This window comes from Cynocephalus volans, chromosome X, assembly GCF_027409185.1.
Source record: "Cynocephalus volans isolate mCynVol1 chromosome X, mCynVol1.pri, whole genome shotgun sequence".
Classification (NCBI taxonomy): Eukaryota; Metazoa; Chordata; class Mammalia; order Dermoptera; family Cynocephalidae; genus Cynocephalus; species Cynocephalus volans.
In genome coordinates this window covers 60,643,687-60,661,203 of record NC_084478.1, presented here as the reverse complement: position 1 = coordinate 60,661,203, position 17,517 = coordinate 60,643,687, and the positions used below count along the sequence as shown (strand labels likewise).

The 17,517-nt window shown below is 38.2% G+C and overlaps 1 pseudogene; it reads left to right on the top strand.

The window, feature by feature from the left end:
* The first annotated feature begins 3,364 nt into the window (after positions 1-3,364).
* Positions 3,365-3,963, top strand: LOC134367732 (phosphatidylethanolamine-binding protein 1-like; annotated as a pseudogene).
* Positions 3,964-17,517: the final 13,554 nt, after the last annotated feature.

Genomic DNA, 17,517 nt, shown 5'->3' with positions numbered 1-17,517 from the left:
TGTAGGTGTTGGATGAAATGTTCTGTAGATGTCTGCCAGGTCTAATCGGTCTAAGGTGTTGTTTAAATCCTGAGTTGCTTTGTTGATTTGTTGCCTGAAAGATCTGTGTAGTGGTGAAAGAGGGATGTTCAGATCACTCACTATTATTGTATTTGGGTCTATCTCTTTTTTTAGATCTAAGAGTGCTTGCTTTACATATCTAGGTGCTCCAGTGTTGGGTGCATACATATTTATGATAGCTATGTCCTCTAACTGGATAGATCACTTTATCATTATATAATGGCCTTCTTTATCTCTTTTTATGGTTTTTGATTTGAAGTCTATTTTATCCAGTATAAGAATAGCTAGCCATTCTCATCTGAGGTTTTCATTTGCATGGTATATCTTTTGCCATCCCTTCACTTTTAGCCTGTGTTTGTCTTTATAGGTGAGGTGAGTCTCTTGAAGACAACATATAGTTGGGTCTAGCTTTTAATCCAATCAGTCTGTGTCTTTTGAATGTTGAGTTTAATCCATTTACATTTAGGGTTGTTATTGATAAGAATTGCTTTACTCCTGTCATTATATTGCTTTTTGTTTATATGTCTTAAACATCATTTATCCCTTTCTTCACCTTTTGTTTTTATCTTCAATGCTAGTTGTATTTTTCAGGTGATTTGATTTAGCTTTTCTCTTTCTTGTTTGCATTTTGGTTTTAATGGGGGGTTTTGCTCTTTCTTGTGAATCCATGATATTGGTCACTATTTTTCAGATTCTTGATGCAGGACTCCATTGAGTATTTCTTGCAGGGCTGGTCATGTGGTAGTGAACTCCCATAATTTCTGCTTGTCAAGGAAATACACTATTTCTCACTCATTTCTGAATGATAACTGTGCTGAATATAGGATTCTGGCTGAAAATTTTTTTTCTTTTAGTCTTTATATCATCCCATATTTTTCTGAGCTGTAAGATTTCAGTTGAGAAGTCTGCTGTTAATCTGATGGGGGCTCCCTTATAGGTGATTTGGTGCTTTTCTCTTGCTGCTTTTAGAATTCTCTCTTTGTCTTTGAGTTTTGCCAGTTTGACTATCACATGTCTCAGAGAGGATCTTTTTGGATTGAATCTGTTTGGGGATCTTTGGGCTTCTGAATCTGAAAGTCTGCATCCCCTGCTACACCTGGGAAGTTTTATCTTATTACTTCCTTGAATAAGTTCTCAATGCCTTTTCCTTTTGCCTTCCTTTCTGGAATACCCATCATTCAGATGTTTGTGTGCTTGAGGTTGTCTGTTAGCTCTCTTAAATTTTCTTCATTCTTTCAAATTCTTTTTTCCTTTATCTTGTCTGCCTGGGTTATTTCAAAAAGACCATCTTTGAGTTCTGAGATTCTTTTTTCTGCTTGCTCTAGCCTGTTGCTCAAGCTTTCTGTTCTGTTTTTTATTTCATTTAGAGAATCCTTCATTTCCAGGAGTTCTGTTACATTCTTTTTAAAATTATTAATCTCTTTGCAAATTTCCTCCTTCATATCCCAGATATTTTTTCTTGTTTCACTGTGTTCTCTAGTTAATTCTTCTCTTATCTCTTGGAGTTTTCTTAAAATCAGTGCTCAGAATTCCTTTTCAGACATCTGAAGGGTTTCTTGCTCTATGGGGCTTGGTACTCGAAAATTACCATATTCCTTTAGTGGTGTCATATCTTCTTGTTTATTTGTAGTTCTAGTATTTTTACTCTGATGTTTGGTCATCTGGTAGAACACTTAATTCTCCTATCACTCTAGGATGGGTTATGAGGGAGAAGACTTCCTCCTCTGTTTGTAGGTTCTGCTGATGACTCTTCTTTTACTGATGCAGTTGAGTGTGTAGTGGTCTGCTTTGGCTCCTTCCTGTTCGGTTAGTATGTGGGTGCTGCATGCTCCCACGTGGGCAGCCCAGGCAGTGGTTTGTTGGGGCCAGTGAGCCCCTCTGGGGCTCACTTGGTTGTGGGCAGGCCTTGCGTCAATCCCTGGGGGATGGTATAGTGTGGTTCAGGTCCTGCATGCACTCACCTGGATGGCACACACGGTGGTTCCACCTGTTGCTTTTTGAAACTAACATATAATATTTGAATTTCAGCAGCAAGAGTTTCATAGAAGGTTAACTTCAAGCTTTATTACTTATGTCTCTACATCCTGAATTCTGAATGCACTACATTGGAAAGCTTGCCTGCAGAATCAAAATATGTGGGACTTTACGACCCAGAATATTAATTTCTTAGTTTGTTTATTTGTATCTAAGATAAAACTTCAGTGTGTCTGAATAGTATGCATAGATGCATTGTGGAACTATCTACACCTGCTTCCTTCTGGGACATTTAGGTTTGTTTATGTCAACCAAGCACACTGAAGGTCAGAAGGAAGATGTATTCCCAAGAACCCAAAGAGTACTTTTCACCTAAAATATATAGTCAAACACTATGCCTTGAATTATTTGAACCCTTACTCAAAGTACCCCACATTTTGGGCATTGTGAGTAGCCTACCTTTTCTTTTGTTTATATAATTCTGTAGTATTCTTTTTATTGTTACTAGACCATTGCAAACAGTAGGTGTTGAGTAAATTTTAGTTGGATGAATGAATTTATATTTAAAACTCTCCCTTTTAATGATTCCAATCATATGACCTTCTGGAAAAGGCAAAACTATGGAGTCAGCAAAAAGATCAATGGTTGCCAGGGTTTAGGAAAGAAGGAGGGATGAATAGGCAGAACACAGAAGGTTTTTAGGGCAGCAAAACTATTTTGAATGACACTATAATGGCGGATACTTTTCATTATACATTTGTCCAAACCCACAGAATGTACAGCACCAAGAGCGAATCTTAATATAAACTACAGACTTTGTGTGATGATGTGTCAATATAGGTTCATCAGTTGTAACAAAGGTATCACTCTGGTGGTGAATGTCAATAGGAGGGATATGGGAAATCTCTCTGCCTTTTGCTCAATTTTTTTGTGATCCTAAAACTGCTCTAAAAAATTAAAATCTTAAAAATCCCTCCCCCTTTTGGGTAGCCAGTGGTGTGACTGTGCCTGCCTTGGTTCAGACCCCCTCCACACCTTTTCTGGATGACTAAATCCATGGTCTTTTGACAGTCAAGAGTCCCCCAATTGCACTCAATTGCTGCAATCTGCATGATCAGTCTGCAATACAAATTCTATCTCCAGCTTAAAATTATTCAGCTTAACTATTATTAAATATTCAAATTATTCCCTTAATTTTAAATTTATTGTTATATTTATTATTACTAAACATTAAAATTCTTTCTTTGGGAGGATGGCCCTGAGAAGCTCCTTCCCACCTGCATCCTGCCTCCCACGCCACTACCAGCTGAGCACCCCGCTTGGCCCCGCCATGCTGGTGGACCTCAGCTAGTGGTCCGGGCCCTTGAGCCTGCAGGGAGTGGAGGAGCGGCCACAGCACCCACTGCAAGTCACCTACGAGCTGGGTAAAGTGCTGACGCCCACCCAGGTTAAGAACAGACCTACCAGAAATGCGTGGGATGGTCTTGATCCGGGTAAGCCCTACACCTTGGTCCTAACAGACCCAGATGCTCCCAGCAGGAAGGATCCCAAATACAGGGAATGGCACCTTTTTCTGGTGGTCAACATGAAGGGCAACGACATCAACAGTGGCACCGTCCTCTCCGAGTATGTGGGCTCTGGGCCTCCCAAGGGCACAGTCCTCCACCACTACTTCTGGCTGGTTTATGAGCAGGACAGGCCACTGAAGTGCGACAACCCTATTCTCAGCAACCGATCTGGAGACCACTGTGGTAAATTCAAGGTGGCGTCCTTCTGTAAAAATTATGAGCTGGGACCCCCGGTGGCTGGCTCTTGTTACCAGGCTGAATGGGATGACTATGTGCCCAAACTGCATGAGCAACTGTCTGGGGAGTAAGGGAAAGCTTGGAGACATAAACTGTCCCAGAGGCCTGAGCAGTGTTCTCAAGTTCAGCATTGCATGTAGACTTCTCTTCTCTCCTGACCCCATTCGCACACTGGCTTAGGGTGACTTTTCCTGCTGCCTGTCCTTCAAAATTCTAGATAGTCACACACCCCAGTTTATGTTTTGGTCAGATTTGAACTCCATTTGGGGGGATATTTTGGTACTGTGATGGGGCCATCAAGTTGTTAATATGAGTGTAAGAACAGCAACCCAGAATTTAAAGAAGAAAAAATCTAGGTAAAAAGACCTTTTATAGTAAAAGAGCAAAGCATCAAAGAATATTTAAGTGAGGTCTAAAAAAAAAAGGGATTCATTCCCTCTGCCTTTGTGTTCCTGAGTCCAGAGTTGTACATGATGTCATCTTTTGAGACATGTTTTCACAGTGCTGTCTCTCACCAAGACAACCAGAGGCTGGCGTTGCAGCTAAACTCCAACACGGTACATTTCAGATGGTGTAATAGATGTCATTATACTACTCTGGCTCCTTTAAAGAGCAATATTGGAAAAAGCATTAGGGAGATTGGCTTTGCTGTTGTTGAGGCATGACTGTCTAGACAGGCAGCATTGCTAGGTGACAGAATCCTTAAGTCTGTGCCTGTTGAATTGATCACTCTTCATCGATGTAAGAAAAGCTGGTCTGGTGTTGCTGAATGTCATGTTAATTCTGCTGTTTGCTTATAGTTGAATAAAAATAAAAAGATTGAATGTGCACAAAAAAATAAATAAATAAATAACAATAAAATTTTTTCCTTAATTTTCAAGATACATTTAAAAGTCTTCACCCTTGACATGCAAAACACAACATGATTATGATTTTATTTCTCTCCTCACCTTACCTTCCATCACACCCCTCATGTTCCCTTCCTACTGGGGATACTGAGACATCAAGGACGTCGTGTTGAGCCACTATACCCTTCTCATGTGATGTTGAGTCTTTCTCAAATGCTCTTTATTCGTTTCATAAACACCTACTTCCTTTTTGTCTGTAACATCTTCCAGGACTTAATTTTTAAGTAACAGATACCATTTAGAGATAGGTTAAAGAGAGGAAAAAAACTTTTTTAGAAGCGTCCAGAAAGAGTCTGAAAACAGGAGCTAAAAAACTCACTAAAGCTTCTAGGAGTCCAGGTAGTTCACCACTTCTTATTTTGTAACTATCCTACTTCCTCTTTGCCAATTACTCTTTCTGTTTTTTTTGGTCACCTTGGAGCATGAAATATAATCTCTAAATCCAAGTTTCTCTGCTGTAAAATGGGATAAGAATAGTAATTAACTCAGAGTAATATTGTAAAACTTAAAAGAAATGATGCTTGTAAAGGGCCTAGCACATTCCTTGGCACACAGTAAATATTAGTTATTATATTATTAGGCAAATGGATCATTTGAGTACTAAGGTTCTAGATACATTCTAATCAATTCCATTTCACATAAGAATTCAATGCTGAATTAACCAGTCCACAGAAGTCTGTTGAGAAATTCATTTCGCTAGATACCGTGGGAACAAAATATAAAACTAAATGAATGCATTTTGGAGTTGGAATAACATTCCCATTTTCCAAAAGGGAAGAAAGGTGGGTTCTGGAAACCAGAGAAGAATGTGCTTGATGAAATTTCTCAGCAAAATCCTGAAGCAGATAGCAGAGGAATGGTTTGGGACACACACACAAGGAAGTTGTGATCATTGAGTGATGGAATGAGTTCATCAACGAACAAAATAAACTTTTTTTCCTTTGTTGATAGTGTTAATGAAAGTGGTAGGTAAGGGATTCGTAGGCCTAGTAAATTTTAAATTCAACAAGGTCTTTGACTAAGCATTTCATTTCATATTTGTGGACAAAATTGTTGGATTAGTAGCTATTTGAATGGTTTTACCCAAAGGATGATGAATGAATATCAGCCAGGCATGTGCAGCACTGAACTCAAGGGCTCTGTACTTTGCGTGGCTTTGTTCATTTAATCCCCAACAGCCCTGTATGGTAGATAGTATTATCTCCATTTTTACAATGAGGACATGGAAGCACAGCAAGAGTAAGAAACTTGTGCAAAGCTTCACAGGTAGTAAATCAGAAAAATTTCCAGGAGAAATCTAGCTCTATCAGACACTATGTAACACTGGGTAAGTGACTCTACCACGCTGAAACTCAGTTTCCTCATTGATGAAATGGGGTAATCATGCTTGCCAACAGGATTGTTGTGGTGATTAGGTCGCTGTCATTCATTCATTCTTTCATTCAACGAATACCAAGCATTCTGGAAGGGGCTGTGGATACACTGTTGATGCATGGTTGGATTGGAGACAGACATGAGGAGAAAAGGAGACATCTAATAACAAGTTAAACAAATAAATATCAATTGCAAATTGCATTAGTACAATGAAACAAAACTACAGGTGCTAGAGGGAAAAAAGTAAAATTTAGCATGGGTTTCAAAAATAAAATGAATTTATATTTTGAATGCCCACTGTTCTAAGGGAATTATTGATCAAATATTAGAGGAGACTCTCTTATCCTTGCCTTAAAAAAATTCAAAGCATTAAATTAAAGTTTCAGAGCTTCAAATGATAAGTATCAGTCAAAAAGGATTTTTAATAAAGTCCCTTAATTTCCTACTCATGGTAACATTAAGTAATAATCAGATATAGGACTTGTATTTCCAGCAATATGATATGCTAGGTGTCCTGAAAATTCTCCCAATACAAAATAGCTACAAATTCTAGATAAATTATAACAAGCATTACGTTATGCTAAGTGAAAGAAGCCAGACACAAAAGGTCACACATTTTATGATTTCTTTTATATGAAATGTCCAAAATAGGTAAATCCATAAAGACAGAAAGTAGAGTGGTGATTGTCAAGGGCTGGCGGAGCAGGAAATGAAATATTAACTGCTCGATGGGTGTGGGGTTTCCCTTTGGGGTGATTAAAATATTCTGGAAGTAGATGAGGTGGTGGTTGCCCAACACTGTGATGTACTGAATGCCATCGAATTGTACTCTTCACAATGGGTAATTTTTATGTTATGTGAATGTCTCCTCAATTAAAAAAAATATGCATACAACAAACATCTTTTTAAATGTTCAGCCAAGTTAATAAGAATGTGATAGAAATCATGAGGGGCCCAACATTAGAAGCAGATGCCAATGCAAGTAATCATCTGAAATTACAACGATCCTGGGGCTTTTGATGATCTTTCTTACCAAGGGCATTGGGTTTTAAGAGCAGCACCGAGACAGGAGGCAGAGCTTTGGGCCCATTCAGCATGAAATGTTGGAATTGAGACCCATGAAGGAAGCCCAAATACTAAAAGGGATGAGTCAATGGGGGCGCTCATTGGACACAAGCCACCTGCCTGGAAGGTAGAAGAAAAGGAATGCACTTCTGCCTGGGATCTGGATTTGAAAAAAAAAACCCAAAACGAGTTTCTTCCCTGTAATAGCAGATTACAATGAGTGGAAGGAACGAGGGGGAAAGGTAACAGTTACAGACTTCCAATGAAAAAGGATAAGTATTTATCATATCAAACTATTAAATAAAGTTAAACAAAATGGTAAAAATGTAAGGAACTGAAATCAAAACAAGTTAGTGCATTGGAAATAAAAAAAGGAAAAGAACTAAAATATATAAAGGTGATTTAAAAAGCAAATGGTCATATAAAATGAATAGACAATCAAAGGGAAGGGTTTTTTAAAAAGGCTGACTCCTAGAGAGTTAAAGGATAGAAAAGAAAATAGGGTACTAATCCACAGAAAAATAATTTAAAACAAGTTAAACAGAGTAAGTGTACATAAACAACACAGAAATGCCAAGTTACAAGTAATTTTAAAATAAATTTGTACCTAATCACAGTGGGATAAATAACAGCCACACAACTAATGGAAGTTGGTGAGAATTTTTAGAGTGGTGGGCTATGGCCAAGCCCCACGGAAGGGCCAGGGCAGAGGTCCTTAGAGGCCAGGGTGGCCGCCAGAGGTGAAAGCCCTACCCTTTGGCTATTTACAAGATTACATAAGACCCAAGACAGCCCCTCAGTACAAACACACACATAGAGATGCAGGGATGGAGGTTTCTCCCAGATCACACCACAGATAAATGACAGAGCTGTTATTTTCCCTCTTTTCTTCTGGGGCTAAGAACATCAGTTTCGATCCTTTCTCAAACTCTCATCTTTAAGTGCACAATAAGTGAAGCAAATAAGTGCACAATACCTCTTGTTGTTTTGGCTTGGTTTTCAGTGTACTTTTTCGGTTTTGGCATCTCAGAAATGCTATGTCTAGTTAGAAAAAAGAAAAGGGCAGGACAAATGCAAACCCTTTTGCTCAATCGGAAGGGAACAGAGCTGGGTGGCAGTGCTCAGAGGGAGGGGGAGAAGGGAGCAGAGGTCAAAGAGTGTGAATGCAGAGCAGCAGAGTCCATGTGGGACCCGAGGGAGCAGGTGATGCTTGAGCTCCATCAAGGATTATCAACCCTCCCCAAAATAGAAAAACAAAGGACCTCATGGTGAAATTTTCAGAAAGCTAAGATTATGCTAGTTTGGGAACCATCATCCAGTCTGAGATTATATACTCATGCTTTTTTGGTGTTCACATGTCCTTTCTTTCATAAAATGATGACAAAAGTAGATAGCTTCTAAAAATCTCTATTGAGGAAAAATAAAATTTGACAAGCTTAAACCAGCCAATCAATTGATTGTTACTATTATTTTTAGGGAAATCATACCAGTCTGTGACATGGCAAAGTCTGAGTATTCCACATTTGCAAGACAAAAATGGCAACCTTAATAAGAAAGCACCAGCTGCCACAGTGTGTACGTATGTGTGAGTGCACAAGAGAGAGAAAGCTAGAGACACACAACAAGAAGAAGAGAGAAACAAGGAAGGCCAGTGTGGAATGTGGGGGGTTTAGAGAGGCATTCTGGGAACAAGGAGGGGAGAGACTGGGATGGATGGGGCTGGAGAGCATCAATGCTTTGTCTCAGCTCTGCGTAAATATGACACTTGCCTTAGCTTGCATTGCCCTGAAAAGCAGAGCCTGGGACAGGGTGTCATGCAGATAATTTATTTTGGGAAGTGATTCAAGGAAATGGTTATGGAAACTGGAAAAAAAAACACTCCTGGCCATTCTCACCTCTGTTCCTTTATTAAAGTGATTCCCTTTATCTAGAATTAGGGTTGCCAGATTTAGCAAATAAAAATTACAGAATGACCGGTTAAATTTGAATTTTGGTTAAACAACATATACATTTTTTGCATGTAAGTATGGCTTATGCAATATCTGGGACATATTGATATTAAAATTTACTCATTTCTGATCTTCTTTTTTGGTCCTCTTTGCTGAAAAGAGCTATTGAAAAGGTCATAACACTGCAGTTCAGAAGAAAGGAACAGAGCAAAGTAAACAAGAAAATGCCCCTTCTTGAAATGGATGTAGTGCCGGAAATAGAGGCTATAGAAAGGTTTAGGAATTGTATAACAAGGGAGTTTAACAAGCTATCCACAGTATTAGAGAAAGGATGAGCACATATCGTGGAGTTGAGAGAGTTAATAGAGAGAAGATACGAGCTGGATTGTCTACAAAATCAAATTACTGAAGTAAATGCAAAACAAGAAAAAGTCTCACCAAATGCAGAGAAAAAGGGAAGAGAAATCAAGATAAGAAAAGAGGAGAAAAAGAGAGACCTAGAGGGCCAGTCCAGGAGATGCAATCTACACATAATAGGAATAGCTGAAACAGAGGACAAAGCAAATGGAGCTGAAACAGTAATTAAGGAGCTAAATGAAGAAAACTTTCCAGAGTTGAACACACTAGATCTACAAATGGAAAAAGCACACAGGATACCTTTAAAATTCAATGAAAAGAAAGCAATGCCTAGACATATTCTGGTGATATTTTTGACATTTTAAAATTTCAAGGATAAAGAAAAAATTCTACAAGTATCCAGACAGAGAAAGCAAGTTACGTATAAAGCAGCAAAAGTCAGGCTGACCTCAGATTTTTCTCTTGAAACTCTAAATGCCAGAAGACAATGGAACAATATCTATAGAGTTTTAAGGGAAAATAACTTTGAGCCAAGAATTATATATCCTGCCAAGTTATCATTTCTATACGAGGGCAACTGGAAGACATTCTGAAATATGCAGAGGTTAAGAAAGTATGTCAACCAAGAACCTTCCCTGAAAAGTTTGCTGAATGATTTATTGCAGCAAATGGAGAACACGAACTGCAGTAACTCAGGAGTAGGGAGGCAATCATATGAAAGAATTAATGTTAGCCTGGAATTGCAAACTTGCCACGAGACATATACTATCCAGATCCCAGGAAACCAAAGAAGATATCAATAAAGCTATACAGATTCTACCCTGAAGCTCATCAAAATCCAGCAGGACCCTAAGATAACATCAAGGATGGGAACAGAAATCAGATGGAGCCTTGGCGAGACCTTGCATCTGGCTCCTTGCTCGGAGCCCTCACGGCTCATGTGCCCCTCCCTCGTTTTCATTTCCCATGTTCCATTCCCTCAACCACCTCTTTAAAAAACCCTCCGTAAACCTGAGTCTTTGAGATGGCTTTAGTCTGGCCATTCTCCTTCAGACTTACCAGAGAGATGGGTTAACCCAACATCTCTCCTCAGGTCACTGGTATTCCTGAGTAAAAACTGACTTCCTATTCCACCACCAAAAAAGAAAAAAGAAATTTACTCATTTCTTATGTGAAATTCAAATTTGACTTTGTGTTCCTTACTTGGCTGCACTAAGTAGAATTCTTTCTTACTCATTCCTTGGGATGCATTTCCAATGTCATGTCCTCCAAGAAGACTTTTTTGTATCCCTGGGTTGGCCTGAATGTCCTCTTCTGGGCACCTCTGGGTCCACGTGTGTGCTTCCAGCCTTGCATACAGCACACTATTGTGACATTATCTTTGGCGGCATTGTTGTCTTCCATTAGCCTCTGCGTTTCCCCAGAGCCTGGTGCAGCAGGAGCTTTGTATTCCCAGCATGAAGGCTGCTCCATAAATGTTGATTGACCTGAATTAGTATCTGTAAGAGTCTATTTGCCGCCTTGCAAATAAATGCCACAAACATACCAACCCAAAGAGGTTTCTTTTTTTAAAAAAAGTTTGTCGTCACTCTCACTGTTTCTCAGGCAATAAAAGAAAAGGGAGTATCCTTGATAGCTGAGCCCATACCTTATCCCCGGCACTGTGTGAACGAAAAGGACAGTTGTGACGAGCTCTAAGAAATCAGATCGTACTCTCTGCAAAGCATCCAAGTGCAAACAATATTGAAGTTTGATCTTTCAGTGTGAATATATGTTTGCTATAAAACTTTAGAAGAGAAGACATTTTGCATTTTTCTATGTCAGAGTGCTGCTGAAAAGATAAGAAAATGTGAAGTACTTAGTGCTTTAAGAGAAAAAGCATGACTGCAAGCCATTAAATAGCTCAACAAGGAAATCTAGTTCATTTTCTTGACTTGAGATAAGAATCATCCCAGCAAGATGAGAATCTAGCCAAGAATCAAAGGTGTCCTTTATTAGTTCAAAGCTGCCACGTTACGGATAAAGGGATTAGGACCCAGAGAGGCTAAGCAACTTGTCCCAAGGTCATGGGATTAATCAGTGGGGTTAAAGGTTTTGTGATATTTCTGCCAGAGACGTATAGTAGGAATTTAATCACAAGGAAACATCAGACAAATCCAAATTGAAAAACATTCTACAAAATTCCTTGTAATTCTACAAAATCTTCTAAAGTATCAAGGTCGTGGAAGTAAGGCAAGATTGAGAACTATTCTAAATTAAAGGAGTCTACAGAGACAGCACAGCTAAATTCAACATGTGATTCAGGATTGGGTTCTTTTGCTAGAAGAAAGGGTATTATTGGAACCATTGACAAAACTTGAATGAGGGTCTGAGGATTAGATGGGAGTTATGATTCAGTGTTAATTTCTTGATTTTGAGGGTTGTATTGTAGTTATGTAGTAGAATAACTTTGTAGGAAATACACTTTAAAGTATTGGGGGATTGTGATATGACATCATGTCAACAACTTATCCTCAAATGCTTTAGGGATAAAAGGTTCTTTGTACCGTACTTGCAACTTTTCTGTAAGTTTGAGACTGTTTTAAATAACATAGTTATAGAGAAATGACAGCCTCCACATTTTCCTCACTGATTTGAGATGCCCCTTTTATTAAATTGTAAATTTCTACATGTGATTGAATAAATTTCTTCCATTTTCATTCCACTTTTTTGTCTATTCAAGAACTGATGCCACTCTGTTTTGGTCATAGAATCTTTAAAATATGTTTTTATAGATATCTATTGTCCATGGATTGGAAGAATTAATGTTGTTAAAATGTCTGTACTACCCAAAGCAATTTATAGATTCTATGAAATTCATACCAAAATTCCAATGACATTTTTCACAGAAATAGAAAAAACAATTCTAAAATTTACATAGAACCAAAAAAGACCCTGAATAGCCAAAGTGATCTTGAGAAAGAAGATCAAAGCTGGAACCGTCACACATCCTGATTTCAATTCTTTTTACAAAGTTGTGGTAAACAAAACAGTATGGTACTAACATAAAAACAGACACATAGACCAATGGAACAGAATAGAGAGCACAGAAATAAATCCATACATATATGGTCAACTAATCTTTGACAAGAGTGCCAAGAATACACAATAGGGAAAGGATGGTCTCTTCAGTTGGGAAAACTGGGTATCCATATACAAAAATTAACTCAAAAATGATTAAAGACTTAAATGTAAGACCTGAAACTATGAAACTCCTTGAAGAAAACAGAAAAAGCTCCTTGACATTGGTCTTGGCATAATTTTTTGGATATGACACCAAAAGCACAGGAAACAAAAGCAGAAATAAACAAGTGGACCACATCAAACTAAGAAGCTTCTGCACAGCAAAGGAAACAATAAACAAAATGAAAAGGCAACTATGAAATGGAAGAAAATATTTTAAAAACCGTATATCTGATAAAAGGTTAATATCCAAAATATATAAGGAACTCATGACTCAATAGCAAAAAAAAAAACAACCTGGTTAAAAAATGGGCAAATGTCTTGAATTTTTCCAAAGAAGACATAAAAGGCCACCAGGCACATGGAGGGGTGCTCAGCATCACTAATTACCAGAGAAAAATGAATCAAAACCTCAATGAGATATCTCACACTTGTTAGGATGACTATTATCAAAAAAACAAGAGATAAGTGTTGGTGAGGGTGTAGAGAAAAAGGAGCCCTTGTGCACTGTTGGTGAAAATGTAAATGGGTACAGCCAATACAGAAGACAGTGTGGAGGTCCCTCGAAAAAGTAAAAATAGAACTACTGCATCATCTAGCAATCCCACTACTGGGTATGTATCCAAAAGAAGTGAAGTCAGTAGCTCAAAGAGATATCTACACTCCCATTTTCATTGCAGCTTTATTCCCAATAGCCAAGTGGTAGAAACAGCCTATGTGTCTACAGGTGAATGGATAAAGAAATTGTGGTGTATATACACAATGGAATATTATTCAGCCATTAAAAAGAAGACAATATTGCCATTTGAGACAACATGAATAAATCTGGAGGACATCATGCTAAGTTAAATAAGCCATGCAGAGGACAAGTACTGCATGATCTCACTTACATGTAGAATCTAAAAAAGTCATAGAAATAGAGAGTAGAATGGTGGTTAGCAGGGGCTGGGGAAATGGGGAAAAGTTGGGCAAATGGTAGAAATTTTCAGTTATGAGATAACTAAGTTCTGGAGATCTAATGTACGTCATGATGACTATAGTTAATAAATACTGTATTGCTTACTTGAAATCTGCTAAGAGAGTAGATCTTAAGTGTTCTTCACACACACACACACACACACACACACACACACAAATGGTCACTATGTCTGCTGATGTATGTGTTAATTAATTTGATTGTGGTAATGATTTCACAACATTTACATATATTGAATCACCTCGTTGTACTCCTTGAATATATACAATTTTATTTGTCAATTATATCTCAATAAAGCTGGAAAAAATAAAAATTAAAACAAAAAAAAATATTTTTTGTGTCTGATAGGGCCAATCCTCTGCCTCCCTTTATATTTTACTCTTCTTTTTTAGGATCTTCCTGGATATTCTAAGGTAAAACTATCTCTATTTGCAGATCCTTTGTGGAAACCCCCCCCCCAAAAAAAACAATGGAAAGGCTTCAGCAAATCACAAGAGATTTTAATGAAGTAATAGGTTATAAAATAAATATGCAAAAATTAAAGTCCTCCATTAAAAAAGAAACGGTATCATATTCAAAGATATGATGAAATATAAAACCTCAGTCACAATAGAAAAAAATAAATAAAATACCTAGGCATAAAATTAACAAGGTACATCCAAAACCCATATGAGGAAATTTCAAAACAGTTTGGAAATACACAAAGTTATATTTGAACAAGTGAAAAACCATTGCATATTCTGCGATAAAAGAGTCAACATCACAAAGATGTTGGCTCTTCCCAAGTTAATTTTATAAATTTAATACAATTCCAAATAAAATCATCCATCAGCCCCCTTTGGGGATTGCCTCAGTTGTTGACAGCCGCTTCACCTTTCTTAGGCAGCCCCCATCAAATGATGGATTCGGGCCTGGCCCTTACTCCAAGAGGGGACAACTCCGAAGGACCATTCCAGTCCCGGGGTTCTCTGCTGAGGCTTCCGTTGGGAATGTATCACAGCTCCACTTCCTCTTCTTCACCTTCCTGCTCCTTTCCATTCTCTTCTACAGTCGTGGATCCTGAAAATAATTCCTAGGATACCTTCTGCTTGCTTCCCCATCTCTTGAATTTTGGTCCATTCTGAGCACAGAATCCTCAGTCCTGTGAGATTAGACACATTACCCTTGGCTGCATGCTTTAGGCGCAAGGCTACCCTCTACCCCTGGAGAGAATTACCTCCGTCTTATTCTGGTACTGCTACATTTTTGAGGAACAGTAACTTCCTGTAGTGCCTCCAACTTGCCCTTTCCAGTAGAATATTTTTCTTCACTTGTAGATGTGGGTGCCTGGCCTAAAAAAACAAGATGATGCATCTGCATCTTCTGAGGAGTCCCTGTCCCATAAGCCACACTCAGCTGCTTGTCCACAATCTTGGCTGTACCCCCCCCCCCCAACAAATGGACCTCAGAAACAATTTCTATTTTTAAAAAAAAAAAAATTTATCAAAACATATTGATTGTACATATTTATGGGGTACAGAGATATATCTCAACATATGTATACAATGTGTGATGATCCATTCGGGGTAATTAGCATATTCATCCTTGCAAAACCCAGTAATTTCTTTGTGATGTGCACATTTGATCTCCTCTCTTCTAGTAACAAGTTGTAAATCATTGTTATAGATTCCTAGGTCGACTGTACACCAATAGGACTTCTTTTTCCTATCTAGCTATAATTTTGTGCTCATTAATCACACTCTCACTATTCCCACCCCCCAACTCTAGTAACCACAGTATTTCCCTCTCCAATTTCTAAACACCCTAATTCTGTAATATATATTGCTATGGTTTGAACGTCCTCACCAAAACTCATGTTGAAATTTAATTACCATTATAATGGTATTGACAGACAGGACCTTTAAGAGATGATTAGATCACGAGGGGTCTATACTCATGAATGAATTAATGCCGTTATCATGGACTGGGGTAGTTACTGCAGGAGTGGGTTCTTGATAAAAAGGATGAGTTTGGTTCACTTCCTTCTCTGTCTCCTCCGCTCACTTCCGCCCTCCACCCATCCACCATGGGATGAAACTCTCCAGATGCTGGCACTAGGATCTTGGACTTGCCAGCCTCCAGAACTGTGAGCCAAATAAATCTCTGTTCTTTATAAATTATTCAGTTTGTGGTATTCTGTTATAGCAACAGAAAACGGAGTAAGGCATTTATATACACAGGAACAGGGGACAAACACCAAATATCTTTCTTATTATACTACAAACACTTTGTTTCAACCATTTTATATAAATGGGCTTTCTATTACTTAAAGGAGTTCAAGTTAACTCAAGTCCCAGCTATGAGCATCATTTTATAATGTGTAACCCTCCCAGCTAGAAACATGTCTTATTATGGCACCCATCTGTAAGAAGAGCTACTACCTTTCTTATCTGATAACTTTTGATTGCAATCATCGTCTGAAGTCTAGATGACATAAATATCTATTTATAATAAAACATGAAGAGATTATTTAACTCAAGGCTGTACAAAAGTAACCAAAGAATTGATTCTGCATCAGTGAACTCCTCACACTATAAAATTAGAATTATATAAAGCAGAAAAATTCATTGAAAATAACTACTCAACAACCAGTAATGGGCATATGGTGGGACTCTAATATTAATTTCTAATTTCATATTTACCAAAAGAATTGGTGTGAAAACCTTTAACCCGATGTTCTTGGGAAATGTCTGCCTCTGATTTTCTCTTCTTTCTGAGTTAATGTTTTGCTATTTAACCTCCCTCTTTATGTCCCTCTTTTCATGTCATCTGCTCTAATATATCACCCCTTGTTTTGGACCCTACTTATGATTTGTAGAAATGTTCTTAGTTTTAACATTAGTCATTGTAAAAGATTAACTTTGGGTACGGATTGTTTAGCACTTATAATGCAAATAAGGTCTTGTTTTTCTTCATCATGCTCTGCAACATGTCTGAAGATGACCTCTATCTTTCTGAAGCCTTGGAGTTTAGTGTCTCTGCCTGACTCCATTTGTTCTGGGGCCAGCACCTCTGCATTGTGCCCTTTTGTTCCCTGTGCTGCCTGTGCTATGGCAATGAGGTCATAGAGGAAAGAGCCATACTCTGGTTCTTCGGGCAAGAAAGTCATTTTTCTGTTTTCTCAACCTCGTTTCTATAAGCCAGCTCAGCACATCTACACAGCTGTCAGTTTGTTAAGGTGAACTGAGAATGCCCACCTGTTACTTGACTCATTCCCTGACAATTTCACTTTGATCGAGGTCTTGACAAGTCCCCTGGCCTTGGGATAGGTGTTTCTTTTGGCATCTTAAAAAAACCTATGGGCTTTTGAGTTAGATCTAGATTCTGTAGCCCAACTTCCAATGAAGGGCCTGGATTTGTACTGAAGCTGGGATCTCCCAACTCTTGGTCTGCTTGAGGATGAGATTTCCTTCTAAGTAAGTCTTTGGGGCCAGAAGAAAGGTCTTGGCCCATTGAAGGGTTCCCTACCACCTCCTCATTACACCAAGAAAGAGATTTGGACACTCTCAGATTAGAATCCAAACTAATAATGGATACTTCACTCGATAGAACCGGGGGCCCTATAACACTTCCAATTTAATATTATTAAAAAGCTGTCCTGGCTGCAATGGTTGATGCTTTCATCATTTTATTCCTTAATGTATGTTTTAAAAAAAAGATTAACAGAGTAGTTGGGAAAAAGAAACTGGTAAGCTCTAAAGAATCTAATTTTAAAACAAATTTTCCATCTCCTGTCAAGCTTCCAGCATTAAAAAAAAAAAAAAAAAAAGTCAAATGTACAACTTAGA